Here is a 15,731-nt window from a genome sequence, read left to right as displayed (position 1 = left end):
TTTTCTATGTCTGTATTTTTTTTAAACTTTATCGCTACCGCCTTAGTAATGGCCGCTGACTGATTGACAGCGTCCATTACTAAGGCAGGGCTTAGTGTTAACCGGTGAAAAAGCTAACACTAACCCCCATTATTACCCTGGTACTCACCGCCACCAGGGGAAGAGCCGGTACGATACTGTGCCCGACCATCTGTAGTTATGGGCGGGCATTGGGGCGGCTGCAGGCTGGTATTATTAGGCTGGGTATGGCCAAAACCAGTGGCCCTTCCCATCCTGGTAATGCTAGCCTGCTGCTGTGTTCTATCTGGCTGGTTAAGAAAAATGAGGGGGACCTCACGTCATATTAAAAAAAATAATAATAATAATTGGAAAGGATGATGTGGGGTTCCCCCATTTTTATAACCAGCCAGATACAACACAGCAACAGCAGGGTGGGAAAGGACGCTGTTTTTGGGCTTTCCCAGCCTGATAATAACAGCCTGCGGCCCTGCCAGTGTCCCTTCGTCACTACAGATGGTCGGGTACTGGATCGTACCCGGCTCTTCCCGGTATCCCTAGTGGTGGTGGGTACCGGGGTAATAATGGGGGTTCGTTTTAGCCTCTTCATGTCTAACACTAAGCCCACCTTAGTAATGGACATTGTCAATCAGCCAGCAGCTATTACTAAGGCGGTACTAATACAGTTTAAAAAATACAAAGACATAGAAAAAATATTTTATTGAAATAAAAAACCCACACACAACCCTCATTAACCATTTTATTGAGAATAAAAAAAAATGCCGTTATCGAAGTAGTTCTCGAATCTGAAGTAGTCCAACAACCAAACTTGTAAAAAAATACAAACACACAAAAATAATTAGTAACACATAAAAAAGCAAAACAATTCTTATACTTACATTTCCTGGGTCCAGCGCTGAAGCTGCAATGTCAGCGAGCTGGGCCCTATAGCTAATCCTATTATGTGTGATACTATCTGCTGAGCCACTGTATCTAATCCTATCCATAGCTATAGGGTCATAAAGATCGTCAAAAACGGCCCGAATATGCCTCCCGTCGATTTCAATGGGAGGCGGGGCGGTTTTCTCCCGCGAGCGGTAAAATTGGCTCGCGGGAGAAAGAAGCGACATGCCCTATCTTCGGTCGTTTCCGCCTCTGACCTCCCATTGACTTCAATGGGAGGCAGAGAAAGCGTATTTCGCTGGGTTTTATACCAGCAGCGCCCAATGGCCGCAGGCGGAAAACGCAGCGAAAAACGCAGCGAAAATCGGCGTGCAGGCAGAGGAAAATCTGCCTCAAACGTCCACACAAAATTTTGAGGCAGAAATTCTGCCTGCAAAATACTCCGTGTGAACATAGCCTTACACTCCTAAAACCTCTGTTCTGCGTCCACACTATATACTTCTTATTAATGTAGTTATGCAAAATAAAATAATCCTTACCAGTTGGCTAAAATAAAACTTAATGTAACCAGACTGCCTACTGACTACATCATTTCTTCATATTTCCTCTTTTAAATATTTACCTTTCTCCAATTTAAAGACCAAATTAATAATTCTAATCGATTCTCCAATAGGTGGTGCAACTGACTGAAGCCAATACATTGCAATGATGTTTCTGTTCTGATATCATATATTGGTAATTGCCAACCTACTTTATCTCTCCACTATAAGTTTGTAGGACGGTGCTGCCTTTGGGCCTGTTCACATCACCGTTCGCTTTCCGTTCCGGGGTTCCGTCTGAGGTTTCCATCGGGTGAACCCTGCAATGGAAAGTGAAACCACAGCTTCCGTTTCAGTCACCATTGATATCAATGGTGACGAAACATCACTAATGGTTTCCGTTCGTCACCATTCTGGCAGGTTTCCGATTTAACGACGGAATCAATAGCGGAGTCGACTATTGATTCCGTCGGAAAACCGGAAACCTGCCGGAAACAAGGGGGAGCATGACAGAAGATGAACAGAGGAAGGAGATAGGCAGAAGAGGAAGCAGAAAAGAGAGCAACGTCATGCTTGTAGGTGTACCCTGCTGGAATGCCAGGTTACCACCCTACAAGCTCTTCTGTATTTTTGATTTTTGATTTCTATACAGTGCATAATGGACTATATAGTAAAGCAAACAGATAAGGACCTTATGACAGGTCCACTCAAAGCTTTTGCATTTTTTAAATGGTGTTTCTGCAAATAAATAAAGCTCAATCACTGCTTAAATGTTATACTTTGTGTTTCAATTCCTCTCCATTTTAACCCCTTCCCGACGTATGACATAAACCTACATCATAGCTGTGAAGGGGAAGTATGCAGCAGGCTCACGGGCTGAGCCCGCTCGATACAATGCAAGCGGGATCGCGCTCCTGCTAGTTTAGCTCATTAAATGCTGCGGTCAATAGCGACCACAGTATTTAAATCATTAGACGGGGAAGACCCCCGCTAACAGCTCACCCCCCCGCAAAGTGATCGAGGGGTGCCGATGGTTGCTATGGCCATCTTTGTGCTCCTATTAAGCCTTGCCTCTGGCAGGGTTTTATAGAAGTCTGTAAAGAAAGACGATATAATGCAATACATTAGTATTGCCGTATATAGTGCAAGCGATCCAACGATGGCTTTTTCAAGTCCCCTAGGGGGACTAATAAAAAGAAAGTAAAAATCAGTTAACGTTTTTTTTATGTACAAAAAAATACTAAAAGTTAAAATAAAAACCCTTTTGTAATGATACTGACAGAATACCAGTCCAGCAAAAAGCGCACCCTCAACCAGACTTGGAGCAAGTTGTCAGACTAGGCAAGTGATGGCGAACTCACCCTGCGACGTCCCTGCAGACTGACCTTGCCTGCCTGCAGCGAATATTTCGCTAACTGGAAACTGCTAGCAGACCTTGAGTGATCCTGCAGGTGAAAGGGAAACTTGCTTTTGCCTGGCAGTTGCTGGTAGGTGGAGCGGACAGGTAGAGTAGTCAGACAAGCCGAGGTAATAGCAGAGAGGTAACGTAGAACAATGCAGTGAAACACAAGATGTCAGACAATTCGAGGTCTAAACACTATAAATCAAGTCCGGTACAAAATTGGAAGACAAGAGAATGGTCAGGAAAGCCGGGATCAGACAACAAGGTAACAACAAACAGATCTCACGGAAGCCCAAGAGCAAATAAGCCATAGCAAGTGAAGTCAATCTCTGGCAAAGAGGACTAGCATCATGGGTGTTATATAGTAGGCTAATTAGATGATTGAGATTGACAGCTAAGGCCCCACGCAGATGACCGTAAAACCGCGGACCGTAACATGGTCTGCGGTTTTACGGACCCACTCAGTTTTATTTGCCGCGGACAGCTTTCCGTATCGCTATGGATAGGTGTCCGTGCCATAGAACTGTTCCGGGAATTATGGAACATGTCCTATTTTTCGCACATTGCGGGCCGTGCTCCCATACTTTGTATGGTAGCACAATCCAAATATGCAGGCAACTATCAACGGGCCGTGATTACGGGCACGACCGTGTGCATGGGGCCTTAGCAAAGCATTTAAGATTTTAACCCTCGCCTACCTCTCAGACCAGTTCTAAGGACAGGGAATGTGACACATTTTCCATTTTCCCCCAAAAGCACTGTGAAAAAAATAAATAAACATAATAGTTATTGCCGCGTCCGTAAAAGTCTGAACTATTACAATATATCATTATTTAACCCGCACTGTGTGCACCGTAAAAAAAATATGTAAAACGCCAGAATCGCTGTTTTTTGGTCACCTCATCTACTACAAAAAATTTAATAAAAAGTGATCAAAACCTTGCATGTACCCCAAAATGGTAAAATTAAAAACTACAGCTTATCTGGGGGGTGTGGCCTGGACATGGAGCTGGTGAGACGTGTGGTGTGAGAGCTCCTGTTCCTTGACCGCTCCCAAGCCTGATAAATAGCGTCTATTTGCGACACACCGCACTAATGCGAAGGGGATCATGCACCAAACCCCCGACGCCTGTGAGAAGCGACCAGACAAGGACGAGAAGCGGCATACCTCACTATTTTTCGGAGCCGGGGCTGCCAGCATCTCAGGCCCGTCTATCCAATATGGCGGACCGTACCGGCGCCACAGAGACGCCGCCTCAAGGGAGGAGAACTCCTCCAGCCAAGCCGCAGGATAGCTCGTCGGAGCCTTCGAGGGGTGAGTCATCCTCCTGCCCTGCATCAGCACTTACTATGGGCCCGGAACTATAGGCACTTATGGCGCAAATGGCGGCCATACCCACTAAAAGGGACATGGAAGGCTATATCTCCCGCCTTGAAGGAGGACATTACCCATATTAATGAATCTGTGGAAGCCATCGAAGTTAAAACACAGGAGCTCCAGCAGCAACAGGCCTCCCAGCAAATTTTATCAGATCAACATTCTGCACATATACAAATACTGTTTGATATGACTGACGATGCAGAGAATAGAAACAGGAGGAATAACATAAGGGTCAGGTGTATCCCAGAAGCTACGGGACCCCAGGACCTCTCGCACACGTTACAGGGTATATTTAACATGTTGCTGGATAGACCTGCAGACTCCCCTGTGGAGATTGACAGAAATCACCGCACCCTGGGTCCAAAAAGCACGGATTTGGCCAGGCCACGAGATGTGGTATGTAGAATCCACTTTTTTCAACTTAAGGAATCTATAATAAGGCAAGCTCGTAACAGGGGTACACTGGACTTTGATGGGGCTCCGGTGCAATTACTGGCTGATCTTTCTCGTTCCACTCTGGCTAAAAGGAGAGCCTTGTGACCTCTACATATCGCACTTCGGGAAAAAGATATCCCATATTCCTGGGGGTACCCCTTTCAACTGCAAGTTCGCCGTGGATCCTCCACATATTCTGTCTATTCCCCAGACGATATCCCTGAATTTCTCGCTGCTCTGGATCTACCACAGATCTCCATCTCAGATTGGCCGTTTTTCCCTCCGACGCCGCAGCGGACATGACATGAGAGGTCGTTTGTGTCAAACTCTGTTTCCAGGGCCCCTGGATATAGCCTTCCTGTCAGTTTTATTGCCGGACTTACCTGCCTCACATGACTGCCTATGCTGAATAATAGATATCTGAGACCCTGATTTCTGCTGCAACCAGGTCAAGATTGCTGGATTGAGATGTTGGAACACTCTGTTTCTCCAATACTGTGTTGTTTGTGGTTACTCATTTCATTCATGGTATGCTGAATGGTTGTTGATGTTTTCAGCCAGGGTTTTCTGCCTTTAACTCAGGATCGTCCAGACGGTCCCTGTTGTCCTCTGTATGTCAATGCTTCTCACTTGTGGATAGGGAGGAGGGGGTCCTGGTACAGGCGAAGGGGTATATACTGGGGATTTATGTTATTCTCATTAGCCAATTCTAGCATGAGGCGGGAGGCTTGCCCTTTTAGTTCGGCTGTTCTTCGGGGGGGAATTGACGGTAGAGTCGGGGAGAGTCTCACGCTAGGGGTCGGTTAGATATTCCTAGCCTTGACGGGATGAGAAAAAAACACTTTGACCGATAGGGGTGCGCTCCTATGTAGGGTTCACGGGTACAAACCTCCTCCTATAAATTTGATTCTATGGGCTTATGTAGACTGCCTCACACCATTTCTGTGATTTGTTTGGACATGGTGAGAAGAGTACGCAGGGGGTTATGGTATACCAGTAGTTCCTATATCTATATCTGCCACGGGTACAAGACCTTTCTAAACAAGCTTCTTCCCTTTATGACCAAGGTTTATAACTCTGTTACAACTTCAATGCCATTCACTCCGCAAACGTTAGCGGCCACCGTTACTGTAATTCACAAACCGAGGAAGGATCCCTCTGTATGCTCTAATTACCGTCCAATTTCCCTGATCAATGTAGATGTTAAACATTATTCTAAGGCCATCGCTAATAGGCTAGCCCCGCTTCTACCGCACAGTATCCATGGAGATCAGACAGTATTTGTCCGTCATAGAGAAGCGAGGGACAATACCAACAAAACCATTCTCTTAATATCCTATGCACTGAATAAGTCATTACACACATGTTTAATTTCGGTTGATGCGGAAAAAGCTTTCGATCGGGTGCATTGGGGGTTCCTGAAATCGGCTTTAATCCAGATAGGGCTTGGGCCCATTATGATAGACAGGATCCTGTCTCTATACCAGACACCTACCGCAAGAGTTAGAGCCAATGGGGTACTTTCAACACCCTTCCCGATTGCCAACGGAACTAGACGGGGATGTCCCCTGTCCCCCTTACTATATGTCATCACGATGGAACATTTAGCGGTGGCTATCCGCAACTCCCCTGATATCTCTGGGATAGGAATAGGCGGGGACTGTCATAAACTGGCTCTATATGCAGATGACCTGTTGCTCTTTGTGACGAACCCCGTGATATCTTTACCGGTGCTTATTCAGGAATTCGAAACATTTGACCAGGTCAGCAACTTCAAGGTAAACTATACGAAAACGGATGCACTCAATATTTCTCTATCTTCTGATGTATTGGATCTTTTAAAGTCATCCATTTCCTTTAAATGGCAGTCGAGGTCTATTAAATATTTAGGGGTTCAAATTCCTAGGGACCTAGTGGATCTTTATTCTCTTAACTATCAACCTTTACTTCAACTTACTCTTAAAAACTTACAATCATACGATCGAGGTCAACTATCATGATTTGGCCGCATAAACGCTATCAAAATGGACATTCTCCCTCGGTTCTTGTTTCAGGCCATTCCGATACTGATTCCTGGAGCGTTTTTTAGAACTCTGGAAAAGACCTTTCGAAAATTTGTGTGGGGCACCCTGAGACCGCGCCTCAACCTGAGGTCATTGTGCCGTCCAAAGATGAAGGGGGGAGCTGGACTCCCAGATTTGTAAATATATCATCAGGCCGCGGTTCTTGCAAGGGTAGTGGACTGGTTTCATAATGGCCCCAATAAACAGTTGGTGGGGATTGAGCAGTCCATAATCGCTCTCTCCCTTAGATCATTGCCGTGGATTCTTCCGGATTATCGACCGGCTCTCTTGACCTTCCTGATACTTACCCAGCATTATCTCACTTTGTGGGACAGACTGTTGGTTAGAAAGGGCCTTTCCCATAGACCGGGGCTTCTTAGCCCGCTGTTTGATAATCCGGAATTTCCACCGGCTGTCAATACCCCTCATTTTTTGAATTGGTCTTCTTCCGAAGGCACGAGACTATGTCAGGTAATGTCAGATGGGGGACGGCTCCCTTCCTTGTCGGACTTGAGAGGGAATTGCCTGGGGAGGACGCTTTCTTGGATGGAGCATGCCCAATTGTCTACCTTCTTGCGTTCGGCTCTACCGGATGGAATGCGTATCGATACTGATACTGCCTTTGAGTCGGTGTTGCTTCAAAAAGAGCCTCAGGCTCGGGTGATATCTACTCTATATACATTACTTTTGGAAGCAGGTGGGGACCAACCTCCTGCATACGTTAGCGCCTGGGAGCGGGAACTTGGAGTAAACATGTCACTAGCAGATTGGGATCGAGTTTTCTTTCTGTCTCACAAAATGCTTGTAGCTTGCCATGTACAGGAAAATAATTTTAAGATACTGACTAGATGGTACCGTTGCCCACAGATTCTGCATAGGATGTACCCTGAGGTGTCGGATTTGTGTTGGTGTTGCGGGAATGAAACCGGAACGATGTTACACATTTGGTGGTCATGTCCAGCATTATAGACTTTCTGGAAAGCGATTTTTGACATATATGCCATAGTGGAGGGTGCCCCGATGGTGCCCACTCCTCAGGTGGCTTTACTATCTATGATTCCTGGCCCTTTGCCGAGCATAAAGAAGGGCCTACTAAGACACTTCTTTACTGTGGCCCGAACAGTTATTCCTAGACATTGGAAGTCTACTGTGCCGCCCTCCATTGGTGAATGGGTTGTGGAGATGGATTTTTTTTATGTCGAAAGGAATCTCTTTCAGCAGAAGACAGTGATCACTTTGGTAAAGTTTTTCCTCTGTGGAGTGCATGGTCGTCCTTCAAATCTGGTCCTCACTTTGCTGATTGGCTGAGCTGAACCCTCAGATAGTTGGGGTCTGTCATACTGGGCCTGGTACTATAAGGGCTTCCGTCTGGGGAGGAAGAAGCCTATTCTTCCTTCTAGGTCTAATCCCTTCTTCTGTCCCCCCCCCCCTCTTGGGGTATGACACAGGGTTTCTCCTGTGGTTCATAATCATTAATTCATGGCTTGTTCCTCTTGTCCTCGGTCCTTCCTTCCTTCTCTTTTCGTTTTCTTTCTTCTATTTTCTCTTTTCTTTTCCTATCTGATGCCTGGGAAGTTGTCACACGCTCTACACAGTGTGTCTGGGTCTAACTTTAAGATGTGACGATCCTGGGTCTCACTCTCACATCATATGTTATGTGTATTTATCCGACATTGTATGTGGAAGTAGGAGTAAACATACTAATGTCTTTCCTATGTGTACCGCTGATAGTAATGCTGTGTATGTTTTCAGAGCTGTGTCTTTTGCTTGTTTTCTTGTGTAACTGTTAAAAGTCTTCAATAAAAATCTAATTTACAAAAAAAAAAACTACAGCTTAGCCAACAAAAAATATACCCTCATGCTGCTTAATCGACAGAAAAATAAAAAAGTTATGGCTCTCAGAATTTGGCGACACAAAATACATTTTATTTTTCCCTGTAAAAGTAGTAAAATAAGGGAAAGCTATATAAATGTGGTATCATAATCGTATTGACCAGCAGAATAAAGGTAACATGTCATTTTAATTGAATCGTGAATTCTGTAAAAAACAGTGGAGGAATTGCTGTTTTTTTATTTTCTACCCCACAATTTTTTTTCCTGTTTCCGAGTACATTAAATCAAGGCCTCATAGCACTATATAGACCGAAAAATAAAAAAGTTATGGCTTTTGGAAGGTGGGGAGGAAAAAGCGAAATTGAAAATCTGAAAAATGGCTGCGGCGGAAAGGGCTTAAAGATATTCGATTGCTCTCAGTGATGAGAATATTTCTGTTTACATTCAGAGGCAGCAAACCCCTACGTCCCTAGTCCTTCTCTCAGCTGAGAGTTGAATACAAGTGTATCCAGTCTAAACAATGTTCTATGAGCTAAAATATTTGCCTTCTGAAACTATATGTATCCTTAGTAATTAGAAAGCAATGTTTTTGACAGCGAATAGAACTACATTTTATATTTTCAATAGAAGATTCAAAGCAGAATTAAAAACAAAACAAACAAAAAAACAATAATACAGACGACTGATATAATGTAGCAGGCTACTAGAGGGATTTGTTTAGCTGCTGATGATTTCTTCCACAGATTCTGGATACAATTGTATCCACTTCTCAGTTGAGAGCAAGACTAGATATGTATGCATTTTCTACCTCTTAATATAAAGAAGAGTGTAACCTAATATAGTAAAATCTCTGTATTCCTCAGTGATAGCAGGAAAACAATGGTGTGCTTGGTTTTAACGTTACTTTATTCTTTCATGAGTTATTTACAAGTTTCTGACCACTTATAAAATGTGTTCAAAGTGCTGCCCATTGTGTTGGATTGTCAATGCATCCCTCTTCTCCCACTCTTCACACACTGACAGCAACACCGCAGAAGAAATGCTAGCACAGGCTTCCAGTATCTGTAGTTTCAGTTGCTGCACATCTCGTATCTTCACAGCATAGACAATTGCCTTCAGATGACCCAATGGAAACCTCAATGGATGATCAATGGAAACTTCAAGGCCACGGGATATCTGAAATTGCAACATGATGACGTGTTTCCCTCTTTATGCACTGAATCTGGCACGTTCCCTGAGTTTTTCCAGCAAGATGGTGCACCACCACATTATGGGTGTCAGGTCCGAGCATTCCTAGATGAACAGTTTCCTGGAAAGTGGATTGGTCGTCGTGGGCCAGTTGAATGGCCCCCTAGGTCTCCCGATCTGACCCCCTTAGACTTTTATCTTTGGGGTCATCTGAAGGCAATTGTCTATGCTGTGAAGGTACGAGATGTGCAGCAACTGAAACTCCGGATACTGGAAGCCTGTGCTAGCATTTCTTCTGCGGTGTTGCTATCAGTGTGTGAGAGTGGGAGAAGAGGGTTGCATTGACAATCCAACACAATGGGCAGCACTTTGAACACATTTTATAAGTGGTGCAGGCTGTAGTGGCGGTCACGCACGTCAGGATGACGCTTCATCCCACGTGACCGCCTCTGCAGCCAATCACAGGCTGCAGCGGCGACATGGATGAAACGTCATCGCTGGAGGCCGGACAGGAGGAAAGTAAGTATGAACGTATTATTATTTTTTTTTGGCATGTATGTATGTTGTCATGTATGTATGTATGTATATCTGTGCATGTATGTTGGCATGCATGTATATATGTGCATGTTTGTATGTATATTTGCATGTATATATTTGCATGTATGTGTGTATGTTTGCATGTATGTATTTTTGCATGTATGTTGTCATGTATGTATGTATATATGTGCATGTGTGTATGTATATATGTATGTATGTATGTTTGCATGAATGTATGTATGTTTGCATGTATGTGTGTTTGCATGAATGTATGTTTGCATGTATGTATGTATGTATGCATGTTTGTATGTATATTTGCATTTGTGTATATATATATATATATATATATATATATATGTATGTATGTTGTCATGTATGTATGTATGTATGTATGTTGTCATGTATGTATGTATGTATGTTGTCATGTATGTATATATGTGCATGTATGTTGGCATGTATGTATATTTGCATGTATATATTTGCATGTATGTATGTTGTCATGTATGTATGTATGTATATATGTGCATGTATGTATGTATACATGTGCATGTTTGTATGTATATTTGCATGTATATGTTTGCATGTATGTATGTTTGCATGCATGTATGTTTGTATGTATGTTGTCATGTATGTATGTATATATGTGCATGTATGTATGCATGTTTTTATTTTTGCATGTATGTTTATATATATGTGCATGTATGTAATTATGTTTGCATGTATTTATGTTTGCATGTATATTTGTGCATGCTTGTATATATGTATGTATGTATCTTTGCATCTTTGTTTGTATGTATGTATGTTTTCATGTGTGTGTGTATGCATGTATGTATGATAGTTTGCATGTATATATGTGTGTATGTTTGCATGTATGTATATTTGCATGTATATATGTGCATGCTTGTATGTATGTTTGTATATATGTATGTATGTTTGCATGTATGTTTGTTTGTATATATGTCTGTATGGCCATGTATGATACTGTCTGCTGGCGCCCTGTATCTAAGTCAACTTCACGGCAGGCTTCTATACATGGTATAACAGTCAGTATCACACATTAAACTGAATCTAAGCCTACGACATGTTTTATTTCATTTTTTTTTTTTACAGGTTTGGTGTTTGGACTACGTCGGTTTCGAGGACTACTTAGATGACGTTTTTTTTTTCTACAATAAAATGGTTAATGAGGGTTGTGTTGAGGGTGCTTTATTTCAATAAAATATTTTATCTATATCTTTGTCTTTTTATTTTCAAATTTTATTACTACCACTTTAGTAATGGCCGCTGTCTGAGTGACAACATCCATTATTAAGGCGAGGCTTAGTGTTAGCCGGTGCAGAGGCTAACACTAACCACCATTATTACCCCGGTACCCACCACCACCAGGGGTGCCGGGAAGAGCCAGGTACGATCCAGTACCCGACCATCTGTTGTGATGGTCGGGCTCTGGGGCGGCCGCAGGCTGGTATTATGAGGCTGGGAAGGGCCAAAAACAGTGGACCTTCCCACCCTTGTAATGCTAGGCTGCTGCTGCTGTGTTGTATCTGGCTGGTTATAAAAGTGGGGGGGACCCCACGTCATTTTTTTAAATTATTTATTTTTTTAAATTTTTTTTTTTAAAAAGACATGGGGTTCCACCCAATTTATCATAACCAGCCACATACAACACAGTGTTATTAGCCTGGGAATGGACAAAACCAGTGGCCCTTCCCACCAATGTAATGCCAGACTGCTGCGGCCTTGTATATGGCTGGTTATTAAAAATGTCGGGGACCCGTCTATTGCTAAATTTGTTAAATTCAAAAAAAAAAACGACGTGGGGGTCCCCCCCCATTTTTAGAACCAGCCCGATACAACACAGCAGCAGCAGCCTAGCATTACAAGGGTGGGAAGGTCCACTGATTTTGGCCCTTCCCAGCCTCATAATACCAGCCTACGGCCGCCCCAGTACCCGACCATCACAACAGATGGTCGGGTACTGGATCGTACCAAGCTCTTCCCGGCACCCCTGGTGGTGGTGGGTACCGGGGTAATAATGGGTGGGTAGTGCTAGCCTCTGCACCGGATAACACTAAGTACCGCCTTAATAATGGACGCTGTCAATCAGCCAACTGCCATTATCTGGGCACTAATAAAGTTTAAAAAAAAACACAAAGACAATTCTTTTTTATTGAAATAAGAAATCCCCAACAAAACCCTCGTTAACCATTTTATTAAAATTTGGAAAAACGTAGATCTACGCAGTAGTCCAACGAATCGAAGATGTAGTCCAATCGGTACATCAAAATCTGCAACAACATAAAAAAACAGTTATCAATGTGAACAATAACAATACTTCTACTCACCTACACACATATATACACGCACGCACACACAAACAACCATACACAGACACACATATATACACAAACACAACAAGATATACACACACACACACACATAAACAGACAAACACACACACACACATATACACAAACTCACACATATACAAACAAAAACACACATATCCAAACACACACACACACACAGTTATACACACACATACATGAACACATATACACAAACACATATACACAAACACACCCATATATACACACAAACACACACCCATATACACACATATACACAAACACACACACATACAAAAACACACACAAACATCTACACACAAACATATACACAAATACACCCATATATACACAAACACATATACACAAACACACCCATATATACACACACAAACACACACACACACATATACCCAAACACACATATATACACAAACACACACATACACAAACACGGTTTCTTTTAAATGCTGCTGGGGAACCCGCTCGATCCACTATATAAGGCTGCGCTACAGTGCAGCATTTAAAAGAAACAGGATCCTGACCTGTCCATAGAGTTTAAGGCAGCACAGAGTATTTCAGGAGATGAGCGTGCAGATTCAGTGCTGCTGTGAACTCTGCTCTTACCATTACGTAGCTCTCAGTCTGTTACCTCTCCTCCACTCCTGTCCTCAAGAACACCTTCACATGATTGGCAAGTCACCACGTAATGGTAAGAGCAGAGTTCACAGCAGCACAGAGTATTTCAGGAGATGAGCGTGCGGATCTTGTGCGGGGTGGTGACTTGCCAATCATGTGAAGGTGTTATTGAGGACAGGAGTGGAGGAGAGGTAACAGACTGAGCTACGTAATGGTAAGAGCAGAGTTCACAGCAGCACTGAATCTGCACGCTCCTCTCCTGAAATACTCTGTGCTGCTGTGAACTCTGTTCTTACCATTACGTAGCTCAGTCTGTTACATCTCCTCCACTCCTGTCCTCTATAACACGTTCACATGATTGGCAAGTCACCACCACGCACAAGATCCGCACGCTCATCTCCTGAAATACTCTGTGCTGCTGTGAACTCTGCTCTTACCATTACGTGGTTACTTGCCAATCATGTGAAGGTGTTCTTGAGGACAGGAGTGGAGGAGAGGTAACAGACTGAGAGCTACGTAATGGTAAGAGCAGAGTTCACAGCAGCACTGAATCTGCACGCTCATCTCCTGAAATACTCTGTGCTGCCTTAAACTCTGTGGACAGGTCAGGATCCTGTTTCTTTTAAATGCTGCACTGTAGCATAGCCTTATATAGTGGATCGAGCGGGTTCCCTAGCAGCATTTAAAAGAAACAGGATCCTGACCTGTCCACAGAGTTTAAGGCAGCACAGAGTATTTCAGGAGATGAGCACGGGCAGCCGTTCGTTTTTCCGAGCCGTGCTCCCATTATGCACACGACCGTAAAAACACCCGTTATTGCGGGTCGTAATTACGACCCGCAATAACGGGCTCATAGACTTCTGTTACCCACGGGTACCTTTCCGTTTTCTCACGGGAAGGTGCCCGTGCCGTTAAAAAAATAGAACATGTTCTATTTTTCTATTTTACGGGCCGTGCTGCTATAATTATAATGACAGCACGGTTCGCAAAAGCGGCCGGCTGCCCGTGGCTGGCCGGCCGTGCTCGTAGTTACGAGTCGTAATTACGAGCACGGCCCGTAAAATAAAAAAATAGAACATGTTCTATCTTTTTAACGGCACGGGCACCTTCCCGTGAGAAAACGGGAAGGTACCCGTGGCTAACAGAAGTCTATGGGCCCGCTATTTCGGGTCGTAATTACGACCCGTGATAACGGGTGTTTTTATGGTCGTGTGCATGAGGCCCCGTAATGACGGGTGGCTACATGTGTGCACCCGTCATTACGGCAGCGTTGCTAGGCGACGTCAGTAAGGGTATGTGCACACACACTAATTACGTCCGTAATTGACGGACGTATTTCGGCCGCAAGTACCGGACCGAACACACTGCAGGGAGCCGGGCTCCTAGCATCATATTTAGGGTATGTTCACACGAGGGCGTCCGTTACGGCTGAAATTACGGGGATGTTTCAGCCTGAAAACATCCCCGTAATTTCAGCCGTACCGGCATGTGCAGGCGCTTGAACGTCGCGTCAATTACGGGCGTAATTAGCGCTGCTATTCATTGGAGTCAATGAATAACGGCTCCAATTACGGCCAAAGAAGTGACAGGTCACTTCTTTGACGCGGGCGTCTAGTTACGCGCCGTCATTTGACAGCGGCGCGTAAATTTACGCCTCGTGTGAACAGACTTTCAATGGGCAGATGTTTGTCAGCGCTATTTTCAGACGTAATTCGGGGCAAAAACGCCCGAATTACGTCCGTAAATAGGCCGTGTGAACATACCCTTATGTACGATGCTAGGAGTCCCTGCCTCTCCGCGGAACTACTGTCCCGTACTGAAAACATGATTACAGTACGGGACAGTTGTCCTGCAGAGAGGCAGGGACTCCTAGCATCGTACATAACTATGATGCTAGGAGCCCGGCTCCCTGCACTGTGTTCGGTCCGGTACTTGCGGCCGAAATACGTCCGTCAATTACGGACGTAATTAGTGTGTGTGCACATACCCTAAATAGTCACTGTCCAGGGTGCTGAAAGAGTTAACTGATCGGCAGTAACTGTTTCAGTACCCTGGACAGTGACTACCGATCACAGTACCTGTAAAAAAAAAGACGTTCATACTTACCGGGAACTCCCTGCTTCCTCCAGTCCGGTCTCCTGGCCGTTGCCTTGGTGACGCGTCCCTCTCGACATCCGGCCCGACATTCCTTGATGACGATGCAGCCCATGTGAGCGCTGCAGCCAATCACAGGCTGCCGCGGCCTCTGCAGCCAATCACAGGCTGCAGAGGCCTCTGCAGCCAATCACAGGCTGCCGCGTCAGAAAAGGTCGGACTGGAGGAAGAAGAGGGACTCGTCCGCAAGACAACGACCGGGTACGTATGAAATGCTTTTTATTTTATTTTTAATCAGCAGCCTCTTTTCTCTATCAGTGATTGATAGAGATAAGTGGCTGCCGATTTGTATGATGTTTTTGACCGGGTTCG

This window comes from Rhinoderma darwinii, chromosome 3, assembly GCF_050947455.1.
Source record: "Rhinoderma darwinii isolate aRhiDar2 chromosome 3, aRhiDar2.hap1, whole genome shotgun sequence".
Lineage (NCBI taxonomy): Eukaryota > Metazoa > Chordata > Amphibia > Anura > Rhinodermatidae > Rhinoderma > Rhinoderma darwinii.
Note: the sequence above shows the minus strand (reverse complement) of the source record.